The sequence below is a fragment of the Mixophyes fleayi genome, chromosome 2 (assembly GCF_038048845.1).
Source record: "Mixophyes fleayi isolate aMixFle1 chromosome 2, aMixFle1.hap1, whole genome shotgun sequence".
Lineage (NCBI taxonomy): Eukaryota > Metazoa > Chordata > Amphibia > Anura > Limnodynastidae > Mixophyes > Mixophyes fleayi.
In genome coordinates, this window is record NC_134403.1 from 72,749,725 (window position 1) to 72,776,223 (window position 26,499).

The 26,499-nt window shown below is 39.8% G+C and overlaps 1 protein-coding gene and 1 long non-coding RNA gene across 4 annotated transcripts in view; one reads left to right on the forward strand and one right to left on the reverse strand.

Moving 5' to 3' along the window:
- Positions 1-26,499, reverse strand: part of HDAC7 (histone deacetylase 7) — a 273,723-nt gene that overhangs the window by 127,253 nt on the left and 119,971 nt on the right. The window lies entirely within an intron of this gene.
- LOC142140149 (uncharacterized) lies at positions 14,066-24,763 on the forward strand. The gene is made up of 3 exons (XR_012688305.1): positions 14,066-14,213; positions 18,077-18,159; positions 24,506-24,763. It is a non-coding gene; the product is annotated as an uncharacterized LOC142140149 (long non-coding RNA).

Consider the following 26,499-nt stretch of genomic DNA (forward strand, 5'->3'; position numbering starts at 1 on the left):
GGGGGACAAGGAAGGAGCTGGGGGGGCTGGTGAGGAGAAGCTTACAGTAATCAAGATAGGAAATGATGAGTGCATAGATAATGGTTTTGGTAGCATTCTGAGATAGGAAGGGCTGGATGGGCGATGTTGCATAATTGAAAGTGACAGGGCTGGGTAAGGGATTGAATGTGGGGGTCAAAAGAGAGGGAGCAGTCGAGGGTAACGCCCAGCAAGTGGAGTTGAGGGACAGATGAAATAAGAATCTAGAAGAAGGAAGACAATGAGCTCTATTTTAGTAATGTTAATTTTGAGAAAACTTTGGAAGGGAAAGCACATGTGATGCTCTTGCCAGTTAGTGTGCATATTGCTTCCAACTACTGTTATACTGTGCTTGGATCCGATCCCAATATGTCTGAATGAATGTTGATGTAGTAAGAAGTAAAGCTACTGGATACCAGTGGATACTACAGGAAGCTTGCACTATGCTGTCTAGTGGAGAGCAGCTGGCCAATGGGAGTATGGGGGGTTCTGCACAATACAATTGTCAATGGGCTTGTGAGTAAATAAGAGTGGTTATTTGGTGAGTGTACAAAACATTAGGTGCGATGAATACTATAAATTGAACAATTTGTACTGATTGCGCTGGAATGCTGAGATTGGACCATAGAGCTGTACTACTATTGGTTATTTGGGAGAAAAGTATCTATTTAAACTGATTTGTTATATACTGTAAACTGGTTTCTAGACTATTTACTGGTCTGGCTGTATAACATGCTTGATGGGTGTTTCCAGGGGTAAGAGGGGTCTGGCCCAGATTTTGCATTAGGACCCAGGGGACTCTAACTATGCCACTATGAAAGCTAAACTATAATAATTCTTATTGTCCCAATCTCCTCTTTATGACCTTCAAAAACATGAACAACTTGGACAACTGAACAACTACAACTTGGAGTATGGCTCTGTTTTAGATTGATGATTATGGTCACAATGGATGGACATACACTATATGGACAAAAGTATTCGGACGCTTGACCATTATACCAACAGGGACTGTAATCACAATTTATTCAAATACATATACTTTAATATAGAGTTGGTCCCACTTTTGCAGCGATAGCAGCTTCCGCAAGATGTTGGAGTGTTTTTGTGGGAATTTGTGCCTATTTATTCTGTAGAGCACTTATGGGTTCAGGCATTGAAGTTGGATGAGAAGACCTGGCTCACAATCTCTGTTCTAGTTCATCCCAAAGGTGTTCAATGGGGCTGAGGTCAGGACCAGTCAAGTTCTTCCACACCAAACTCATCAAACCATGTCTTTGTAGTCCTTGCTTTGTGCACTGGGGCACAGTCATGTTGAAATAGAATAGGTCCTTGCCCAAACTGTTGCCACAAAGTTGGAAGTATAGAATTGTCCAAAATTACTTGGTATGCTGAAGCATTAAGATTGGCCTTCACAGGAGATAAGGGGCCTAGCCCAAACCCTGATAAACAGCCCCATACCATTATCCCTCCCCCACCAAACTTCACAGTTAACATAATGAAGTCAGGCAGGTAACGTTCTTCCGGCATCCACCAAACCCAGACTCGCCCATCTGACTGCAAAACAGAGAAGCTTCATTTATCACTCCATAGAACATGTTTCCACTGCTCCACAGTCCCGTGTCGGTGTGCATTGCACCACCCCACCCGACTCTTGGCATTGGTCTTGGTGATGTGAGGCTTGCATGCAGCTGCTCGGCCATGAAAACCCATTCCATTAGACTCCACGCTTGAAGTCACTGAGCTCTTCAGAACGACCTACTTTGTATCACAAATGTTTGCAAATGGAGACTGCATGGCTAGGTGCTTGATTTTATACACCTCTGGGAACTGGTCTGATTGAAACCTCACAATTAAATATTTAACAGGTATGGACAAATATTTTTGTCCATATAGTGTATTGCAAGCTTGATAGAATACTTTCCTTTAAACGAGTTTTCCAAAGTTAACTAAGTTTAGTTCATAAGCTTCCTTTTCCCCACATGCCATTGCATAGTTGAGTAGAATCCCAATAATAATCCTCAATGGGGACCTCTGCTAGTGAGCTTTAGAAATTGTCTATGGGTGATGGAGGAATAAGGCATCTGACACACCATCTAGAAATGACAGCCAAATTCTGATTGGACAAGTGCACAGCCATCCAACTAGGAGGGGAGATGCTATCCAGGGCTGGCCCTTGTATTTCCAGGTCGCCCTGCTGGTAAATTGCGCATGCATCATTCTCTCCTTCAGCGAGGTGCCTAGGTGCACCTATTCTGATCCCTGCTCTGTTCAGAACAAGGACTCGAAAGTTAACGGAGAAGGCTAACCTCCTGACGTGCTTACCGGGCTTACCTTGTTCCGCCAGCCCTGGTGCTAATATACATAATTTACCATGAAAAAATGCCTTAAGCCCAATCAGAAAATTAGGATTTTATACACCACCTTTAAATAGATAATGTCTTATAATAAAATGTGTTGACATTGCTATATTTTTTTCTATTACAGTTTGGTACGGAATATTGGTCAGTGTATTGTCCTATTTTGGAGCTGTAATCGCACAGTGGGATTTTGTAGGCTTGACCACTGGGTGATTCATGGGTATTCATGATTCACCCAGTGGAGGACACTGGAGGCTGAATTGGTTGCAAAGGTTACAATTGGCTTTTACTGATGAATATAACGTCACTTTATCGGTAAAGCATTATAAACGTAATAATTAACAGCTCAGTCAGTCAGACTATATTGCTGGTGTCTGGTCAGGGTTATCTGTAAAGAATGTTATTTTGAGCAAACCTAAGAATACTTTTGTGAAATTTTGTACAATTGAAGAATAAAATATCTTAGTTTAAATGACCCTAATGATAACAGCAGATGTTAGCTTCATTAACCACACTGATTTTGCATTTACTGAATTTAAGGCTGTAGGTCATACAGGACAACTAGATATATGCCTTAGCCCATTACAAAGCAGTCTGATATTGATTGTATTTTAATATTTTAACAATGGAAGAAGACAACCATGTCTCTACTATTAAAGCCATTTTTTGATTCTTGATCTTATTAGGTGATAATAATCTGTGACAGGGACATAGGAACATTTCTCAACAATTCTCTATTTTACCTTGCAGAATTGCAGTGGCTAAAGCTGGTCATGTCACAGGAAAACCAGGACACATGAGAATCCTAGAACTGGGGGTCCGCTGATGTGAAAGAAGATTGCTGAATGTTATTTGAAACTATTCAAAAGCAAAAAGGAAATGTAGTATGTAGGACAACATAGCATTGCTAGAAAAAAATATCCAGTCATGTGAAGTAATAGTGTATGTTTCTGCTTTTTTTCTTTCTCTACAAATGTAAAGAAATGTGCAAAGAGATGTTCAGGTTATTATAGAAAATAGTAATTTCTTTTTCTGGCAGAATTAAAGGTCTATTCACCTCAGGATAACACCTTGGGCTAGATTCACTAAACTGTGGGTTTGGAAAAGTGGAGATGTTGCCTATAGCAACCAATCAGATTCTAGCTATCATTTATTTAGTGCATTCTACAAAATGACAGCTAGAATCTGATTGGTTGCTATAGGCAACATCTCCACTTTTTCAAACCCGCAGCTTAGTAAATATACCACTTTATCTTTATTAACTATCCCTCAGTGAATCACTGGTGAGGGTCCATGTGCTGGAATTTTTACCAGAACAGTCCACAGTCTCCTGGCAGCCATTTTTGGAAAACAGAGAACTTTCTCAAACAGAAAACTGCAACCTCTCCTAGGCATGCAAGTAACTAAAATGGGAACTGCGTTCTGATTGCCATGCTGACTGGGTGTCCACGGCTCCTCAAATCAGGTGCCACGATCTGTACACATTTCCTGTCCATAGACGTTTGAATCTTCTGTGCACTGACGTGTCCAAGATCACAAGGTCAGTTATTAATGGCTGCACTTTAGTTCACGTCTGTGCTCTACCTCCCACATAATCCTCTTCTCTCAACTATAAAACAGGTAATAATTTGTGAACGCAGTGGGAAATTACAAGGTGGTACCGATGAACGTCATCACACCAAAGATCTACTGTGATACCATCTCAGTTCGCCTGCTGGACCCAGAAAGGTCGGCTATCATCGCTGTTAGATAATATATGCTCTGTGTCCCTGACAGAGAAATCTGACATCAGCATTTGACAATAAGGAGAGGATATTCAATAAACTGTGTTGTATGCTTAAAGGAATCGCAGGCGCAGCAATAGCGCTGAAGAGGGATAAGGGAGGATGGTCGCTAGGCGGCCCAATGCAAGTGACATGAAGAAAGGAGGGGCAGACAATGAAGTCCGTCCTATTTTGTTACACCTCAGCAGTGCAGGTAGCCACTCAGGGAAAGGAGGGGGGAGACAGGAGGCAGGGCAAGGTGAGGGTAGTTAAAGGAGAGGGGGAAGGAAGTTTATTATACATAGTTTTCTCTCTAATACATTCCGCCATGGACATGTCATGCCTTTATAAACCACTGATGTCTATTTAATCATCAGATTCATCAAGCAAATATTTGTGTAACTGAGGGTGTTAAGTAGGGGAAAGGAGACAGATATAAAAGTAATGTTTTGAAACAGATGGGCAACATTACTAAATGACCAAATGTTATTGAGAGAATGGTAATAATCCCTGACAGGACCACTTCAAGGTAATATACCATGAACTCAGCATTGTTCCCCATATGACCTATATCCCTCACAATAAATTTGTGAAACCAAACTCTCCTTTTTCTTGAGAAACAGACGTATCCTTTACAAGCATATAAACTATAAAATAAAGAAGAGAAAGAATGTGCTCACAAAATAAACTACTACTAAACGACTTACTGTAAGTCACCTACTATGCTACCAAGGGAGAAGCTTGACTTGGCTTGTGATTTATATCCAAGATGTGCCATTATTTAGTGAGGAGGCCTTTTTGAATTCAAGTGTTTCAAAGGTGAATCCTCTAAAAACAGCGGGTCCTAATTTACTTATTAGACATTTTGGTTTGTGAACGTTTATTTGTCTTTTTACTGTTAACATGTATGTTGAATATAGAATGATATTCTACCCACCACACAGCAAAGTTTGAGAAAGAAACATCATGAGTGGACCTTTAACTGGGCATGAGACCTGTCAAGATAATTGTTCCACTGTATAGATGATGATGATGGAGAGACTCCAATTACAGATAGAAAAGATAGCACAAATGGACAATGTTGGAATTATAGGGGATTCTAATTACCCTGAAAATGATTGGTGTAATGTACCTTCAGCAATGCAAAGGGGTGAAAGGTTTTAAGTTTGCAGCAAGACAATTTCATGCGTCAGTTAGTAGAAACCCCAACTAGGAAAAGTGCCATGTTTTATCTTGTAATCTCAAAATATACAAGTTTATAACATATATTTTCAAATTAAAGAGGACCTGGGAGACGGTCATTGTGTAATCTGCATTGATTTAAACTATAAGAAATAAGTGCATGTTGATTTGACAAAACACTTCAAGAAGGGGCTAATTTTCCCATGCCATTCAACTAGTAAACTGGAATGGAGGTTTCCTAAGAGGTCATTTATACACATAGTAAAATGCCTTGGTTTTGCAGTGTTGCATCTGGATGGACCATTCAACGCACCTCAAGGTGTCTCAACCTACCTTCTGCTCAAGGCAGATGCTCCGGCAACCTTGAAGTGCGCTCAAGTGTCCAACCTCCTTCCACTTTAGAGCCATCCTTTTCACTAAAATAAATCTTTCCATTTGTCTCCTAAACTATTGCTCAGTTTAGCAAGTAATCATGAGAGTAGGGGACATCAGTACTTTCTCTATGCGTGTGCACCTGGAAGTTTTCTTCTCTACCAGCAGTGGATCGTGCAACATGGAAATGCAGAATGGATCTCATTAAATGTGCATCTACTACATACTATGCTTGGAACGTTCAACTCCTCTCCTTGCCTGTGCAACCTTCTGCTTATCTGCAAATGCTGCCATCTTGCTTCACTTTGGTGAAAATCGAGGCACACTTGAGAAAATTGAGACAAACTACGGGTACAAATCTGCTTTTGGGCTTTGTCTATGACCTCTTTAATACATATTTTTATCATTGTATTTCTGTGGGGAAAAGAATAAAATAAAAGGCAATGTTGCTTACATTAAAGGTAAAAAAAAAAAAGCAAAGAAGAGGGTATTAAAAAATAAGTCAGAGGAAATTCTTCATTTGTGAGTTACAAGGAATCTAGCAAGAGTTGCAAAATCGCATATTTAGTAAAATAGATAATGAAAAACATGTTGCTAAGTAGAGGACGATCCCTCCCCAAAAAAGTTTTTAGGTAGCTTATATTTCATACTTGCCTATTCTCCTGGAATATCTGGGAGTCTCCTGAATTTCATGTAGTTCTCCTGAGCTACCGGGAGTGCAGGCCATTCTCCTGCATCCCGGCAACTTCCTAATGAAGTGGGAGGGACAGGGAGCCTTAATGACACAAATCGCGGAGACTATTGTCATTTTGGCCCCGTCCCCTGCAGCACAATGACATGACGACAGCTTTATGACGCTTCATCGTGCCCCCCACCGCAGTTGCCACTTCTCCTCCCTGGGACCTCCTGGAGGGGAGTAAAATGCAGCTGGCAAGTATGCTATATTGATAGCAAAAAAATGATAATTTGTACTATGAGTAGGTAGAGTAATTAAATATTTTCTTTACCTCTTAACAAAGACACAAGCTGGTACGATTATATTTTAAAATACTACTACTGACCCAATACCAAATGTACTTCTGTGGCCCAAAAATATTAGACATTAGTAAATGTAAATAAAGAACCTGGGCCAGATAGCTTACCTCCATGTGTCCTCAGAGAACCTAACTGTTCCCAAACCATTATTTTTAATTTTTAAAGATTCTCTACAAACTGGTACGGTGCAAAAAATTATAATCAGCAACAGCTAGAATACTTGTCAAACAAATCTACTTACATACTGTCAAGAAGTGAGTAGTAAATTGGACAGAGGGTTGGCTGTGGATGTAGTAAATTTAGATTTTTTTTAAGCGTCTCACACTGTGCTTCACTAGCACTTAATATATAAGTTGAAGATTATAGGTCTAGAAAATGCAATATATTCCTGACAAAAGACTGGCTAAATTTCAAGCCCAGGGTAGTTATACTCTATGGTTTATACTCTAATTGAATAAAGGATGTACGTACTGTAACCCAGGATCCTGTCTTGGCACCAATGCTGATTAATAAGCTTCTACATTATATAGAAGTTGGAATAAATAGTGATTCCTCTATGTAGTCTGTTAGAGTACATTCAAGATTTGTTATCCTTGCAAAGGAGTCTAGATAAATTGGGAGATAGAGTGCAACATGCTAGATAAAGATCAAAATAAATGTAAGGTTATGCACTTGTGGACTAAAATATGCAGACAGCTTCCACCCTAGTTGGAACTCTATTAGGTATATATGAATAATGTAGATCATAGACTGCATAGAATGCATGTAAAAATAACGTATTTACGCCCATATGGTCATCTCAAGATACACCCAGCTCTCTACCACTAGCATATGCCCCAGGCTTATGTAAGGCTAACATCAGATACAACTACACCCAGCCAGATCATAAGCACAATAAGCATAATAAGCACAATAAAACTTTTTTAACACTTGTGTTGAGAGCAAATAAACATTCGCCATTTAACTGGCCAAAAAATTTCTGGCCATACACAGTACAGATTTTTGGCAGAAAAAGTGAACTGTCCAAGGACAATTGGACACATTGAAGCCATATACTGAGGTGTTTGTGTTTTGATTTAATTGAAGTTTGTATGTCAGCACCTTTAGAAATAATCATTTTAAGTATGAGTGAAAGCTGTCATACTGATTTCCAATCCACAAGTCTCTTTGTAAATAGCAGAAGCACCAGTGTCACCTACATGGTCAAAAAGCCATAAAACAAGTCCACCCCACCATTTTCTATAGAGTGGAAATATTGTATGTATAATATTTGTAAATATAGTTTAATTAAGTGGGAGTGAGAGTTAGTTAAGGATAAAAAAATAAATTCCCTCATACGTCCCAAGGCTTTGAATTCGTTCTTGGGTCGTTCTTTATCAGAGGAAACTAGTTCAGGAAATAAACAGTTACATTCAATTGACTCCAACTTGTTTAATAACAAGCTGGCTGGTGAGCACCGCTAAAGGAATAGGCACTGGATAGTATTTTTCTGGCTTGTTTTATTGTTCACACAAATAAGAAGACTGCAAAGCACTTGGCAGAGGGTTTGGAAATGAAAAAGAAACCAAATCCAACAAGAATGATACTCCTAGGGCAATGGAGCCTCCAGCTGACTATATGAGGACTAGACTGAAATCCAACTTGTGTAATTCTTGTAGTCATCTCAGATACAACAACGAGACTCTGCTGATGGACAGAGGGTTCTCCAGTTCATAAGCCATACCTGTGGGAAATAAAACCAGTGTTTTCTCTCTCTTGTGCGCACGTAATGATCCGGCCTGGCACCTCGCATTGAATTTATAATGTCATATGACTCAACACACTGGCTCCTTTCTCAGCTTAAACCTCATTGGCTCTCCGTGCCAACTAATTACATTTTGGAGTGGTCTCCACCAACATTTTTCTTGTTTTTCCATATGGTAAAGAATCGCCATGTGCCAAGGCTTAGTTGCCAGATTTAACACTGAAATCATGTTGCAAATATTCCACACAAACCTTGCATCATCTAGCATCAATGTTCGTAGCTTGATGCAATGAAAGCACACAAATGGGAAACAAATAGCCTTTTGTTTATTGTACACTTTAGGGCTGTGTTAGCAAGATGGAACTGCAATTCAATACTTCTTTATAAAACAGGCCTTGGATCCTGCCAACAAACACTATTATTTTGTGTGGATTTTTCAGTGTTTTGCTTTATTGGGAAAAAAAAAGGAAAAATGAATTCAAACAACAAGGGGCCTTGGCATTTGCAACACACACCTTCTGAAGGCAGACAAGGGGGACACCTTTCACTCTGTACCTAATCCCTGCTAACCATGTCCCTAATCTGTCCAAGCCATGCCAAGGATAGTGCTTTTTCTACACACATTTTACCACATTGTGTCAAAATTGTGAGGAATATTTGGGAGCAGTCCAGGATGCCGTGAAGTCACCCCAATACTGGGAAAGCCAGGAGTTATTCCAGAGGGAAACGACTTAATCAGTATGTCTATTTTTTAGCTCATGGTCGGTGTAAGCACCCACTTCGGTAGGGCGCCCTCCCTGCTCCTTACCTTGGCCGGCGGGGTGGAATCCTTAGCTCTTCAGACTGGGTGTATGGTTTTTGGTTGTGACTTCATAGCCAAGGGCCACACTCCCAGTGTAACACTGACATGCAGGAGCAGCAACCTTCAGCTCACATGCAAGGAGCAGCTGGCAGCTTCCCCTTCAGGTCAGAGTCCATCACTCCATGAGGGGGCGCTGCAGTGGCATTAAAATCTCTGGATGAGTTAAATGATGTCATTATGTCACTCATTTAGTGTGTAAGGTGCCCCCTAATCATTATCACTCTAGACAACTGCCTAGGTTTGCCTAATGGTAGCGCCGTGATAAAGGTACAATTACAAGAGAGTTAAATCAATTAAACCAGTGAAAAATCTGAGGCCCATGATGCTCTTAATCAAGCAATAATCTTATTTTCTTGCAAATATGTAGATCCTAGTATAGTTATAAACAGGTCTGAATGAATCCACCGCACAGTGCAAATGCATGATAACGCTGATTTGGCGTCTACCAAGTCTTCCAGTCAGCATTAGCGATACTGAGGAGGAGATATTCAAATTTTTCCTTAGTGTTGACACCTGAAGATCTGACTATTGTCAGCTGCAGAGATCCCGGATACTAGAGCTTCACGAGTCTGCCAGTCGTGAGGAGGGGCATTTATCAGTAAAAAGAGCATCTATCCGGAGTTTTTCCTTTTGGAAAACGATATGTGTTTAGCATATTTTTGCTGACAAATTCAATGACATTTTATACCTGCAATATTTTAATTAGCCAAAGTGACTAGTTAAAAATAAAATCTTTCATGCATTCATAGACATACATGCATCCCTGTAGACATTCAGATACAAATGGTAAAAAGTCACATTTTATTGTATACAACTACACCACAAATGCTTACTTTTTTAGGCTTAAATCTTTTGATCAAAATATGAACTAATACCTCATGTTTCCATTTTGCTAGACACACACAGATATGCAGTTTAAAGGATAAGCGTTGACAACTGTCTTTTAGTTTTGTATACATATATGGGCATTTATATTGCCACGCAGCTGGTACCACATACAATATGGGATATACCGAGCGCGGGCTTATTGCCAAGCAGATGGTACCATATATAATATGGGATATACCGAGCGCGGGCTTTTTTTTCTCTGGTTCTACTTTATTAGTTACTAACATTTCATCCATATGCTTGCTGGGAGCCTGTTCCTAATGCCAATGGCAATATATTCTAAGAAGGAAGTCGGGTCCACCGAAACTATTTATATTACTAAAGCATCATATGATATTATTGTTGATCTTTTAATGGTGTCAGCATATTTCTGTATATGTTTAAACATGTAGTAATATCAAACAAACAAAACTCCAAACAAAAATGTAAAGAGCAAGTCATCCCACTACTGGACATCAAGAACCCTATGTAGAGATGGACACAATTACATCGTAACCGTAAATTATGTCCGGTAGTTTACCGTGTATTCAGAGCCACACATACCGAGATACGAGCGCCATAATATGTAAAATATGTCAATTTTCATAAGATATGCTTAAGCCTCTCCTTCATTAAAAGAGCATAATATGTTTTAACTCTATGATATGTAACAGCCTATGTGTCAGAAACAGATATAATAATAATAATAATAATAATAATAATAATAATAATAATAATAATAATAATAATAAAACAATAATTAAAAAAGCATGCCCCTACCCAAAAATTGTCAAACAAGTCCTAGTGCCTAGTGCTGCCAGCCTAGGCTGGTACTGACAAAATCGGGGGGACAAAAAGCATGGGGTCCCCTTGAAATTTCCAGTACCAGTTCTAGGCGTGGTTTCTCCCTGACAAAGTGACAACCAACCCTAGAGGAAAATAGGGCCTGCAAAAACAATGTGGACCCCTAAAGATTAACCAGCACCGTGCCGAATGCCACTAGGGCTATTCCCACATTTGTGCTAATTGTTGAGCCAAATTCTGCCAAATGTTTAACTGAGCCTCTGCCAGCCATTCATAGCGGTGATGGGTTTCCCTGTGATTCGATGAGCTACATGAGGACTAGATTGAAGCAGCATACCCCAAATCTCACCTCCATTAAATTAAATATATGCAAGAAAATTGGCAGTCTGGACTTAAATAGATACATTGTAATATCCAGAATATTTCCATAAAGTTTCAAAAATCAGAAACAAAGTGATATATTACTGCATTTGCTTGGTAGCTTGGCAAAACACAGATGTATTCACCAAATGTATTCTTCTACAGGCACTGTGAGGGGCACTGCTAAAAGTGTTATCAGAAACAGAATGTGGAGCAGCATGTTGCAAAGACAGGCATCATTTTTAATTGTAAGTTGGTATGAAAGTAGGTAAAACCGCAACAAAAGAAGTAGCAATAATCTGAATACTGTAACTATACACTTAGCATTACAAATAATGAACATTATTATTGTTTCCCTTACTAACACACTCTTCATATGACTCAGCATTATTCTATAATATTATTTTTGGAAGAAGCTGCATGTTCTGCCCTTTATGATTTAAATTTTTGTTACTTTTTGTTTGCTGCTATCTTGTTTTTGTCGTGCAAAGACCAAGCCACACACAAGCCACCAGTACAAAGAAATCATCTTTAGTAGTAAAAGTGATGTTGATTATCGGGCTTAACCTTTGGTGTACACTACGTGAGAACTAGTTACTGACACTGGTGTATTTTTTAATGTAAAACACAGGAAGGACATATAACTGAACACATATAGACCTAGACATACATTTATGAAGCATGAAATCCATGCATTGTATCCATACTTGCCAACTCTCCCGGAATGTCTGGGAGACTCCCGCATTTCGCGTGAGTCTCCCGGACTCACGGGAGAGTGTGGCAATCTCCCCGATCTGCCCACTTCCTAGTGAAGTGGGCAGAATCAGATTCAAACGCCGTGATTCACCGGGAATCGCAGCGTTTGGCACCACCCCCGCTGTAAAATGCCGCGTTTTGCGTCATTACGTCATGGGGCGGGGCCAAAATGCTGCGATTTTCGGAGCCCCGCCCCCTGCACGCCCACCTCCCCCCGGCAGCTCCCGGAAGCCAAATCTAAAATGTTGGCAAGTATGATTGTATCTTGTTAGGGATGCTTGTTTGTTCCTTGTCATCCTGGTTGCATTATTTTTCACAGCTGTATTTTTTTCAAACTTGTTAAAATGTGTTAAAAACGGTCTAATTATTCCTGAGCAATCCTTGGTGCTTTTATAAGGTTCAAGGTGACGCAGCCAAAAATCATGCTGGCCTCTGACACTCTGTGACAGGATGCCTGTATGTATTATTCATTTTGTGGCTGAAAAAAAAGAATTGTCATGATTTTTTAAAGAAAGAACCCCTTTTTTATGAATTCAAATGGATTTAGTCTAGATAAAGGGATGCCATAATATAGACTGTATATTAAGACTTCTTAATGGTTAAGGGTTGTGTAAGAGTTGGAAATCCCTTCAAAAATTCCAACCAAAAGATTAGCAGTTTCTATCATACACCATAGAGACAGTGGTTTGGATATCGCTGTGGTGTGCATTATATGTGTTACAAATGCCATAGTTAGAGGAACAATGGAACAATGCTTGTGCTGCTCTAGACCATTAATAGATCATCTTGAATATGCATACAATGCAAGTAATTGTGCAAATTGCATACTCATGCTGCGCTATCAAACAAAACGTATTCTATGTATTCAAATGAATACACAAGTGCTGAAAGAGACCAAAAAAATAATATATGGAAGAAAATATATAGAAAATTTGACCCAGACCACTAAAGCTATATCACTGTCCATTTTAAAGAGATATATATATATATATATATATATATATATATATATATGTGTATATATCCCATAGATTGTAAGCTTGCGAACAGGGTTCTCTTACCTCTCTGTCTGTATGTATTACCCAGTATTGTCTTATTAATGCTTGTTCCCAATTGTAAAGCGCTATAGAATTTGCTGGCGCTATATAAATAAATGTTGATGAGGATACATATATATATATATATATATATATATATATATATACACACTAATATATATATATATATATATATATATATATATATATATTGATGCATCATAATATATTGTTCATGCAAGTTACATAGTATGGTTGAAAAAGACAAAGGTCTGTCAACCCTTAACACCCAATGCCTCTTTAGCTTCACAGGGGAAAAATATTTCCTCTTGGGTCCAAAAAATGACAATCAGCTGACTTGGCTGGACCAGTCACCATCAAGATGTCCTCTACTACTTGTAGATTGAATTCTATTAGTAAATTTGACATCACCATCTCATGCGGTAAGGAATTAAACAGCATAACCATACCTACAGTAAAGAACCCATTTCAGTGCTCATGGTGAAACCATCTTTCTTCCATATGCAGTTGATAGCCCCTTGTCCTCTGAACCTTGGTATGAAAAGTTAGTTAGACACATGTATGTATTGACCTTGAATGTATCTATATATACTAATATACTAACTGTAAGCCGTAGTCTGGGCTTTCAGTTTCACCGCACATGCGTAAACCTGCTAGCCATCCACTCACACATCAACCTAGTCTATGAGTCTATGCTATCCTTCTTTTGAACTCATGGCCTGTGATTGTTTTTTCACCTCCCAACACTGTTTGAGCAGACAAAAAACACCAAAATGGCCCCACAATCATGGACAGTATTTGATAGTGATATACTACCTCTAGTAATAGCTCTGTAGCGACATTCAGAAGAACAGAAGCTCTGAGGTCATGGCATGAAGGCACAGCCAATACATGTTTGTATATGTGCAGCTCACATAGTCAGGGCTGACAAGAGAAATTTCTGGACCCAGTACAGGAACTTCTTAGGGCCCCTTCCATGGCGACTGAAGGGGGCGTGGCCACACCAGGTTATTGACTCTGCTAACTACACAGGTATGCCTGGGCCCCCGATACTATGCATATGCCCCCCCCTCCCTCTTGGCACCCCTGCACATAGTACTGCATCTAGCTACACGATCAGCAGGGAAACAATGGTCTGGTAAAAGCACTACAGTCATTTATTAATTCACTTATGTTTGAACCAAGTGGGCTACATTAAGTTGCAAGTGCATTTGGAGAGGTGAAAATGCTGGAATTTGTAACAAGTGGCTGCAAAACATGGAATAGCCACAGTGGATGTGGTGTCATTTTTCTTCTTTGGGTTCTAGTTTCTCTTTTTGGAGAAAGACAATGTCTGTTGAATAAGGTGTCTTGCTCCACTGCCATTTTCTTTAATGTCCTACGAGGTTGGGCCTATCGTAACTGATTTGTTTGACTGTACTACAGTACTTTTGTCTTTTGTTCTATGAAGTGTTCTGTGTGTTGGGCCAAAGCCAAGTGTACTGAAACCTTCAGGGTGTGATTGTGTAATGTAACATAGATTTTTTCCTAATTTCCTGTTCTAACCGTCTGATTCATTAGTGCTTAAGCATTCTCTGCACAATGTTTATATAGGTAATTCTTAGGAGAATGACATATTAGATTTCAAGTGGACCATTTTTAAGTGGCATAGTACATTAAGTAAATGAATAGACTTAGCAGAACAACTTGGCGTTCAGTCAGTTTCTGTTAATCCAGAACTCATGTTATTTCTGTACATGTAACACTATTTTAAAGTGTTCTCTAATTGTATTCATAATTAGATGTGCAATATTCCTTCAGACCATTAGTGCTATGTTGTACAGTAATATTCGTACCTTAAGAATGTCAAATCATTGTATCTACGTATCCCAATTTAATTCCTACTTATTCTTTTTAAATAGTCTAAACCCAACATCAAGTCAATGGGAGGTGGGGGTCGTTTACATACAACAAGACTTACACTGTTCAGTGTATCTATATGTTACATTTACAGGTCAGTGCATACATATGTGCACACCTAAACTGAGCAAGGTCAAGGCCCTTCTGCATATCCAATACATGCAATTGTTTGGAAGGTGAGACCCAAAAGTGCCTGTCTTATGCTGGGTACACACTACAATGTTTTCAGCCAACCATTGGGCCAATCACCCAATAAACGACCATTCAGCCCGATATCGCATTAGTGTGTACACTTAGATGATGAACGATGGTTGTTCCAAATCACCGACCATCGTTTGTTTCGATTGTTCAGCAGAACTATAAATCTCGTTCAGCTATGGAACAACATTCTTCCAACCCTGCAGTGTGTATACACAAACGATCAGGATCTCCATAGAGTTTACAGAGTCATGATTTTTTCAGCCAACGTTTACGACAGATGAAGAGCAGAGATCTGAGCGTAAATCTTCTAAAACATGTATAGTGTGTACACATGAATTAGATCGCTGATCGGGACTTTTTTTTTTTTTTTGATCGTTAGTAAAACCTTTGTAGATAACACATTGGTTGGAAAATTCTGTAGTGTTTACTCAGCCTTATACAAGTAAAAATATCACTACTAAGCATGCCATACTTGTAATAGTGATCTAATGTGATCTAAGACTAGTGTACATGCCAGCATCACTAGTGATCTTACAATGTCGAGGTTCAGGGGAGACCTGGATAAGGTCCAACAGCACTCCTGGTATAAAAAAGTAAAACAAACATTCATACAACAGTTATTAAAGCTTGACAGAGCCTGAGATATTTCTAATTGTATTATAATTTGCAGTGCAGCTGAGTCCATGTTATTGTTTAATGTTATCAGCAATTTTCTGCAAAAGGTGGCTAAAAGCAGATGACTGCATGGTCCTTAAGTGGAATTACTGATAGGAAGTATGCGCAGTATGTGTAGGAAATTTCTTTCCTAAGTATTACAATTTTGTCTGAAATTAGTTCTTGATTGTTTATACATGTATTTGTGTAACTTGTTGGTAGCTATTATAGATAGCAGTCATTTAATGATGCGGTGAATAGCAGTGTGGGGAATGTTTAAATGCACTGTGCTATATTTTAGGCATAGTGCTCTAAATTGGGGAAGGGCTAATAGAAGCCATAAATACATTTTAAACAACCTGTACTAAGTAATAATTTTCTTTGCCTCTTTTAACAGTAAATACATTTATGGTAAAACAGTTTGATTCATTAAAAATAATATTGGTACAGTATAGTCCCATGTTTTCCAATTGTTCACAACACACCATTTATATTTGAAATTATTCACAATTATGTCTTGTTGTCCTCAGTGCTGGAAGTGGGGGTGTATATGGCGACAATACACACCGCCACTTTTCCTACTGCCTTCATTGTAAAACCAGCAAATTCCATTCACTTCCATTCCTATTGCATTTTCCATCCTGCCACGTCTCAATGTCCACTTTGACCACTGGTTGTGCTGATATGTGTTCAGCTGTCAGACAGCACTGTTACAGCAACAGTACATAATGGCAGGGATGTATGAGGGCTAGGAATGGATCTGGGTAGTGCTGATGTTAGTGGGTAGATACGACTACACTAATAACTTGTACTTCTCACCATTTACAAAGGTTATATGAATGGATTGTACTGTTCATTATATTCCAGCCAATTCCTTCTCTTTGCTGGAGTCACCCCATCTCTAGCGTATAGATTTATAATACTGTGTGTATTTAAGCAGCTTTGCAAAGTTTAGGCTGACAACTATAGCGAGGTGCCGTAGAAGTGAAGTCACAGTTAATGAGCCTCACAGGGCAGGGAATGCCAATAAATAACCATCCCCAAAATGCTTTTTTTATCTGTGATTTGGAATAACAGCTGTGTAATTCAGGAAATCACACAATACTTTATTAGGAATTTCTTTTACATGAAATGAAACAGTATATATATTATATATAGTCAACAAACATCTATTTGCATATGTTTCTATTAAAAATTCTGTGAAGATTCTACATGAAACACAAGTATGTGTCTTTACAGTAATAATACAACTTTCCATGCCAGGAGAGACCCTCTCAGGGGCAAACGCAGGATTTGTAGAAAGGGGTTTCCATGCCACACCGCCAGTGGGCGTGGCCAGCATGCTTTGGGGCGTGGCTATTATTTTAGGCGGTACTTGGCTGCTCTCCAACTCTTCCTATCCCCATCATATACACGGGCAATGCTGCGTGCACTACTGTTAGGGGCACACAGCTCTCCCTTTTTGAGCAGAGCCGTGTGAAGCGGGACATACCTCCCAATTTTCCCTACAATCAGGACAAAGTCCTGATTGAGTGTGTCAGAACAGTTGACAGTTGTCCTGCTCTCTCCTACCTGTTCTTGCTGCTTTCAATACTTATTGGAGAGAGATGGCTATGAACAGTGCAGACAGAAACGATCTGCACACAAGCTGCAAAGTGGCTGGTCCTGGGGCAGGGTCCAGCCACCTGAAGCATACAGTACCCTAGGCTGGGAGGGGGAGAGGGGGGTTTCCAGGCATTAGTTAACCCCCCCCCCTCAGTTTGCCTATGCCTCTGTGTATTCTACAAGCGGTACTGACGCTGCGCTTTCCTCAAACAGTAAAACCATCTAGTAGGCTCAATGACGCCGCATGTCTGTATGGGGGTGATATGTCTCTCCTTATGATAGCCAGTAGTCCAGTCAAGGCTGGTGCCCACCAGAAGATATCAATATCTCCAGTGGGACATTCTAACCCTGTGTAAATATAGGCAGTAAAACCACATAATACATACTATTATACATAGTGATGTATACCCCAAATCACTGAATTCGTATTTGTCACCAGTGCACAGCATATTACAGGCAAGAATGTAGTTAAGAACCATGCAGGCATATGCTAGACATTGACAGCTGTATTAACAACTCAATTTTTTCTCTCATAGGAATGGAACTAATGGAAGGAGCCAACATTCCACATGTTAATCCTCGTGCTGCTGCTCAGATCTAAGACACAGAGAAAATAAAGGTGACAGTAACTGTTCACATGGGCAAATACACTAAAATAGCTATCCTGATAACATCTCAGGGCCAAAGATCATACACAACAAAGTACTGGGTGCTGTGTACAAGGGGAATGTTCATACATTTTTCTCAGTGCCAATACACACTCCTTTTGTTGTGTCAACTAACATAGCAATGATTATCTGAAACTAACATTTAGCAATTTTCCTTCAATAGAATCTTTAAAGTTATTATTAATGTCCTTTATTTCTCCTTAATTTAAAAGCACTTACATATTACATAATGCTGTACATTTAGGGAATTGTGTTACGATGTTACATACAATGATAGAGGTAAGTGGTGTGGAAAGACATAGGATAAAAAGGTAGAGGAGGAAGAATGAACATGGCTGTCTTTGGAAATTGCTAGTTTTAGAGAGAGTAGAGCACAGAGATTATGGAGGAGGAATAGGTTTATTTGAAGACATGGGGGATACAGAGAACATTGAAATATTGTGAAGGATTAGGAAAGTGTGGATTAGGAAAGTCTTATAGATTGGAGTAGAGAAGTCCACAGATGGGGGGCTGTGTGAGAAAAGTCTAGGAGACATTTATGGCGAGAGATAATGCCAGAGAATGACATTAGCGGGTAAATGTATGAACATGTGGGTTCTTCAACACCCGCGTGTTCAGCGTGTTCGGCGATTAAATTTCAAGCGGTGCTGCATTGTAAAGGGAAGTTTCCCTTCACAGTGCAGCGCCGCTTGAAATTTAATCGCCGAACACACTGAACACGCGGGTGTTGAAGAACCCGCATGTTCATACATTTACCCCTAGAAGTTCACTAGAGGAGCACACAGGGTGACTGGGAGAGTATTTATGGGTGAGGTCAGAAATATAGGTGAGGCATGGTATAGAACTTTTGTAGAGTTTTATAGCAAAGATCAGAAATTTTAGTTTTATGGATAGTCAATGTGAAGATAAGCAAAGAGGAGCAGCAGCGGACGAGGCCAGAAAAAAAGTAGTTTGCAATAGACAAGGAGGGAAATTATAAATTTGTTGCTTGGGATCTATTTGGCAAATTGTGCAAGTAAGAAACATATAGTGTAAATAGCATGAGTTGGAGATGAGTGTGAATATGTGGTAGGAAGGTGAGAGTGGAGTCGATGGTATCTGCGAGATAGCTGGTGTGGGAAGTGGGGAGAATATTGGTGTCATTGACTGTTATATAATTTTAATATTTAGGAAGATGATGGTGGCGAGAGATACACTCTCTAGTATATCTTGCCCTTAGATTTCCTGCAGCATTGTGGATCTTAGGTTGCCCCACCCTCGCTACTGTGCCACAAGCCTGATGTGAGTGGTTTGAACTGAGTAGCACAAATATATTTTCAAAGAACTGGCATTGGAAACATGACATTGCTGTGAGAGCAGGCAATACATAGACGTCTCAGTATGACCGGCCCACACAAGATCCAAAACTGGTAGATATTTCATTTGACCTAATGAAATTGGGAAATCAAGTTGGTCAATATGCTCATCAGCATCTGTGTAAGATCATCTGCCAAACCATGTATTTCCTTGCAATCTCGTCATTCATCCAAAACCCTCCACATGTAGAACGAAATTGGCCATCCAGGTGATTGATGATCAGGTAAAATGTCTGGAACACCTTGTGTACATATAGGATGGTTGGGGTACAGCTGTAATTTAATAGGCATAGCAAAAATAATAATGTAACTGCTCAGACTGCACAATTAGCAGTATCATACTGAATGAATATAGCTTTCAGAAATGATAAGTATCTTTATGCTGGAATTTGAATCTATCATCAAAAGTTTGTATAGTTTAAACAGTTTTAAATGAACATTGTGTCATTAAATAGTGTCTCTAGATGACTGCATATTGTCCATTGTATTATTGGCTATATGGGCATAATGGTGCCGATGTTGGTATTTCTGTAGCATTTTTCCCTCAGTGGCATGTCACTTTTCAATGCATTGCTACTCAAGGTAGTTGTACTATCTACTATTAGCTTCTGTCTAGAGTTCATAGACATAAGATGTGCAAAACTCATGTACAAACACAGTACTCCTGCAAATAATGACTCAGAATCAATAAACATTGTATTTCTGTATCACTGATTACAAGATTCTACCCTCTATTTAATATAGTAGAACATACAACAACATCTTTCTGATAGTGTCAGTCTACTAGACAATAATAACTTAAGTAAGTTAATTCCCCTTTTAATAAACTCTAAAAGTATTTTCTTACTTCCATTAACCATTTGGTGGAGGTCCCTCACCAGGTAACCCCTTCCTCTGTTATGTAGAGACCCCGTGGAAAGAAGGACTCACAAAGGTGGACAATTTCTACATAGCCGGCTGACCCCCTAATCTGATAGTGGAACTGGTAATAATGGAACTTTGTAATTCCTAATTGTCAACTGCCCATATTGGTTTCCAATTCGGAAATGTCTAGACCTATTTCCAGTTTTGGCCAAACACCGTATGGCTGGATTCAATGAGGAACCATGAGTATGTTTGGCCAATAACACATAAGAGGTCATCAGTCCACTGTAATTAAAGCTCTGAACAGTTTATATTTGGATTATTGCTCTTGAGCACACATTCTGTGGAACCCCACACACGCAGTCACTTTTGGTTCATTTGGACTAAATCGTCCAAACCGGCTGCCAAAATGACCATGTGTGTGGCCAGGTTTACTCTTAGGAAAAGACCCAATGTAATGATTCTGTTACTTTTACTCTAATGTCTAAGCATGCCTTACAATATGTTTAAAAATAAGCTATATGGGTTTGTTTATTTGTTACAAATAACGTGGATGTAAAAGAACAATATAACTATTCAGTTACACACTGATTAAAAGAGTTTGCTGGATACATCATCTTTCAAACATTCTCTGTATTTATTTTTAGTGAGGCTTGTAAACATCTCACTTCCTGGTAGTGTGACTCCTGCCTCAGTCTCTGTATATAATATATCCATTTAACAATGAAATGGGCTGGGAGAAAGGAAATTTATTCTCAAAGGACTCACATTGTGGTTTATTTCTATCATAACCTTTAGCTCAGACAGTCTTTGAGTAATGACTGAAGGACAATCAGACGACCATTTGATCTAGAGAGCGATGCTGATTATGTTTTAGACTCATCATCATCATGTCTGCAGTGCACACTTACATGTGGAAATGTGTTTCTATTTACAGAAATGTCTTGTTTTATGTGCAGTGATAAAAACGGCAATAAATAAATCAAAGGATCAACTGGGATTAGGACATTTTCAGTGTAATCATAACAACAAGAGGAAAATGCAAATATTATTCATTATATAACTAGAAAAATATTATGTTGAACTATTTAAGTTAAGTGTATTAAGATTTAATGGCAAAATGGACTGTCCAGAAAAGCTGATCCACCGCAAGTGCTTTTGCAGTACTAGGACTGACATATTTAAACAGTATTTGTGATCTAGAGATTGGTGCTTGTCAATGTAGTTCTTCGAAGTTAGGTTGGTGAGTTAAGAACTGCAATGTGTGAAAGTGCATCACATGGAGATTTTGCTGTGGCACAAATAACAAGGGGCCTGATTCATTAAGGATCTTAACTTGAGAAACTTCTTATTTCAGTCTCCTTGAAAAAACAGTGAGTATTTAACTTATGTGCAAAACAGAATACTAATTTGTACCCCTTGCATTGTAACATGGTTTTGTCCAGGAGACTGAAATAAGAAGTTTCTCAAGTTAAGATCCTTAATGAAACAGGCCCAAGGATTGGAATTCTCGCTCTACATCTTTGGGTTCAGAAATTATAACAGTTTTGCTAATCTGCTCTCATCAGCCACAACATTAAAACCACTGACAAGTGAGTGAATAACATTGATTATTTGGTCACAATGGCACCTATTAAGGGATGGGATATATTAGGCAGCTAGTGAACAGTTAGTTCTTGAAGTTTGCCTGTTGGAATCAATAAAAATGGGCAAGGGTATGGATCTGTGTGACTTTGACAAGGGCCAAATTGCGAAGGCTAGACGACTGGGTCAGAGCATCTCCAAAATAGCAGGTCATGTGGGGTGTTCCTGGTATGCAGTGGTTAGAAGCACCAAAAGTGGTACAAGGAAGGAAAATTGGTGAACTGGCAACAGGGTCATGGGCGCCCAAGGCTCATTGATGCGCATGGTGATCAAATGCTAGCCCAATCATACAGAAATGTTTACAAGACTTAAAGGATCTGCTGCTAACATCTTGGTATCAGATACCACAGGGCACCTTCAGAGATCTTGTGGAGTCCATACCTTGATGGGTCAGAGCTGTTTTGGGGGACCTACACAATGTTAGGCAGGTGCTTTAAATGTTGTGGCCAATCGGTGTATGTACAATGCATCTGTCTGATGTTACATAAATGGGACTCATGTAAATCTGGACACACCTTATGTCTGTTTTAATTGTGTAAAGTAAACATTTCGTCTTTTGCATGTGCACAAATAAGACTTATTCTTCCGTCTGTATACATATTTGGTTGCATCCTATGCTACGTTTCTCTATGCAGAACAAGAGAGGGAATGGGTGGGCAAACAACAGCAGAGTACAGTAAAGGTACGTTCAGGTAAATATGACCAAACTAGACCTAATGTGCGCCTGTCAGGAGGCGTATCACTTGTGGATACTAAAGACTAATGACTTTAGTATTTACCATGCTTACCTACTTTCTCAAATCTGTTTCCGGGAGAGGGGCGTAACTGGAGGGCGGGCGGGGGCATTGCGCAGCAAACCGCATCATTTTGGTCCAGTCTCCAGCGGCGAAAATGACATTTTGTCGCGGGAGGCGGGGCCAAAATTACGCATTTCACCACAAATCGCGTCATTTAGTGGTGGCAGTAGCGGGATGCGGGAGATTTGACAGTTCTCCCGGCAGTCCGTGAGACTGACCCGAATTTCTGGAGTCTCCCGGACATTCCGAGACTTGGCAAGTATGGTATTTACTACTAACACTATCAAGCCACATCCCTATGCTTTTGTTACTGCTGGTGTAAACTAAGCACATGTGCTACTGTTTCTTCCTGGTGGAAACCAACCGTATATGCTACTGTTTACTCCTTGTTTAAAACTTGCACTTCTGCTACTGATGCCGAGCTGGGCACAACTTTAGATGCGGCCAATGCGGTATAGACACAGATTTTCGTCTTTTTGTCAGACACAACTTACCGCCTGTATTTTTTATGTATCTTTACATGAGGCCCTCAAAGTCCACTAGTTACAACAGATATATGTTACTTAGGTATTGTTGACTATGTGTAATCATTCAGAAACTGCTATAGCATAACTACGTGTCCAAAGTATAACTGTATAACAATTATTTCATTTGCATTTTGTTGTAGAACTTTGCCCTGAAATCTATCTAGACTAAATCCAGCTATAGCAACCTAGTTCTCTTACAGTTGTAAAGTCAAAATACAGTGACAATGAAATAAAAATATAACAACATTAAACATTAAATAAAATAAGATACCATTTCCCAAAAATAAATATGCCATATTACTTGTAATTAGGCCCCTATTAAATAGTTGAAAGCCTAAACATTGTTGCCTACGCTTCCAGAATGTCCGGGAGACTCCCGAATTCTTGTGAGTTCTCCCGGACTCCTGAGAGAGCAGGCAAAAATCCCGGATCCAGCTGTCCCCGTTGTTGTAGATGGTGGGGACTGGGCTAAACGTGCCATCGTGGCCACGCCCCCTGCTGCGATTGGCTAGAATTGCCTAAGATTGACAGGGGCGGAGCCTAACGGAGCACCACGCGTGACTACGCCCCCTCGGCGGACCCCCTCCAGGGCAGCTGCCTTCAAAAGTAGGTAAGTATGGCCTAAACATGTAATGCATTGCACTTTGTCATAATATTCTGCACAAACACTCTGTTACATATGTGCCATGGTCTAGCTGGTTCTCCCGCTTCTAGTCATTTACACTAAAGTAGAAAAATGCAATCACATAACAACATTTACAACATTTGAACTTGATTTTAGTTTACAATATATGTTATGGTTCAGTTGATTTACAGTAGATCTGAGTCAGCATAAAACTAAAACAACAGGGCTGATTATAGACATTCTTCGGTTAGGGGCTCATATCCTAAGAGAAGAAAGCAGCAGAAATGCACAAATATTCAGTAATTACAGCAGCTGGAAAATGTATTCCCAAATCTGCTTAGTCTAGGTTGAGATAGAGAAGTAAAAAAAATATATTTACTTATGATTATGTAGTGGTTATATTACACTGCGCCTTTAACAAATACCTGTGAATGGAGCCCTGGAGCGAAAGATTAAGGAATTTCATTCTTTGTTTATTACCCCAGATTGCCTCATGAACAAAAATAAGCATTCTGCAGCAGCCGCGCAAGTCACTTCAAGCAATGGAGAATGTCTAATCCTCAATGCTTCTGCTTCTAAAGTGTGGATAGAACATAAGCTGTATGAAAGCAGCACAGATTGTATGGGAAACTCTGAAATCAGCCTCTCTGACAGAGCACACTGACAATTAGACACTGGAGCTTTAATGTATGTCTGCATGAACCATTTGTCTAACACCTATTTGCACACTGTAAATTAACAATATATGCAAGTTGTCAAGCAAAACTAATAACTGCTATGGATCCACCTACAAACTCAATTCATGTAATAGGTGTAACATAACTCCCAACATTTGGGTAGGTGTCATCAGGACACGGGGGGGGGGGGATGTCTCCCCTCCAAACACCTTCACTGCCATGTGTGCACAGCATCGTTCACCATTGCTCACAGTGAACGGAATACTTTCCAACTTTCTCACCTGTGGGACAAAGCTTTCCCGATAGGGATGGAGGGACAGAGCCCTGGAATCGGGACTGTCCCACCGGGACGGTTGGGGGGTTGGTTGAGTGTAGTCCAATAATGAACACTATATTGTTCTGCAGGGGACTGTGTACAGAAGGGTGTATTTCAGTGTCACATGGGGCCAGGCAGTCACAGAAAAAGGATTGATCATGCTGCAACTCACTCAGTTCACAGACTGCTGAGTTGATTTACCTGCGTTGTTTGCTTGTTTCTGGAACCAGTCATGTGAACTAATAGCCTTAACAAACTGAACCATTTTTGTTCTAATATCTGAATCTTCTGATATAAATTTATGTTCTGACTCACTGTTTCCTGTTTTATGTTATAGATTGATAGAGCTCCATATACAGAGAAATGCTAACACTAATTTCATCAGCAGGGGGCCTGTTAAACAATAGGTAAATGATTGCGGTGTTAATGCTGATGGTGATAATGCAGTTTTTTTTTAAATCAAACAATGATCACCATGGCAGATGAGCGATACTCAGATTCCCTGGTGATAATGGCCCCCCCCCCCGAGCAGTAAGGATTAACTCACCATCTCACAGGGCCAATCTCAGCAGATAGCTAGCTTTCAGTATCATGTATTACAAAAAAACAAAAAACAAAAAAAAGAGTGTAAAAATAGATACAAAATATACATTAAAAATAAAAAAATATTTACAATCCATTAAATAATGTTTTATCTAATTAATAAAGCCTTTTTTAAATGATTATCATCTGTTATCTCCACCCTGAGAAGGCAGTAACAGAACAGGTATCGCGGTGGTACTTGTGAAAGCCATCGCTAGAGAATCGTACTTTGCCGGCTGTATCTTTTTGTTGTATCTGGTTGTAAATGGTAAGTGGGCTGGGGGGTCCCTGCAGCACAATGACGCGATTGTGTCATCTCACAGGGGGCAAGGCCGTGGTGAAGTGCATTGTGCTTCACTTATTTACAAGAAGAAAAAGCAGCATCCGTAAAGGTGGCCTATACTCCCGGAATTACAGGTGGACTCCCCAGTAGAGTAGACAAGTATGCAGTCACTCCTGATACAAAGTTTCAGGGATTACTAAGTGTAATTCCAGTGTAAATGTCGGCAGGCTAAATGTTGACACTTGCATTGTGTAGACATATGGACAATGTCGTCAGTGTGATTGGCGAAATTCACATTGTCGCCAATCACAATGCTGACATTAAAAGACCAATGTCAGTGTGTCCAGGGTATAGCCACAATGCCAGTGTCGACATTTACAGTGCCGAAATAATGACCGCCACCGATTATTCCAGCTGGTGATCAATGCTTGTGGGCTGTCAACAGGACAAGTTGAAGCAGCTTCTTTGGCAGTGACCAACCAGAGAGAAATGCTTGAAAGGGGTTGTATATGCTTTCTACAGCACAGAACCAACCTATACCCAGGGCCTGATTAAGGGAATTGAGGCCCCTGGGCTAAGGGGGCCTTCAATCCCCCGTGAGGCCCCCCTGTGAGTCGCCCC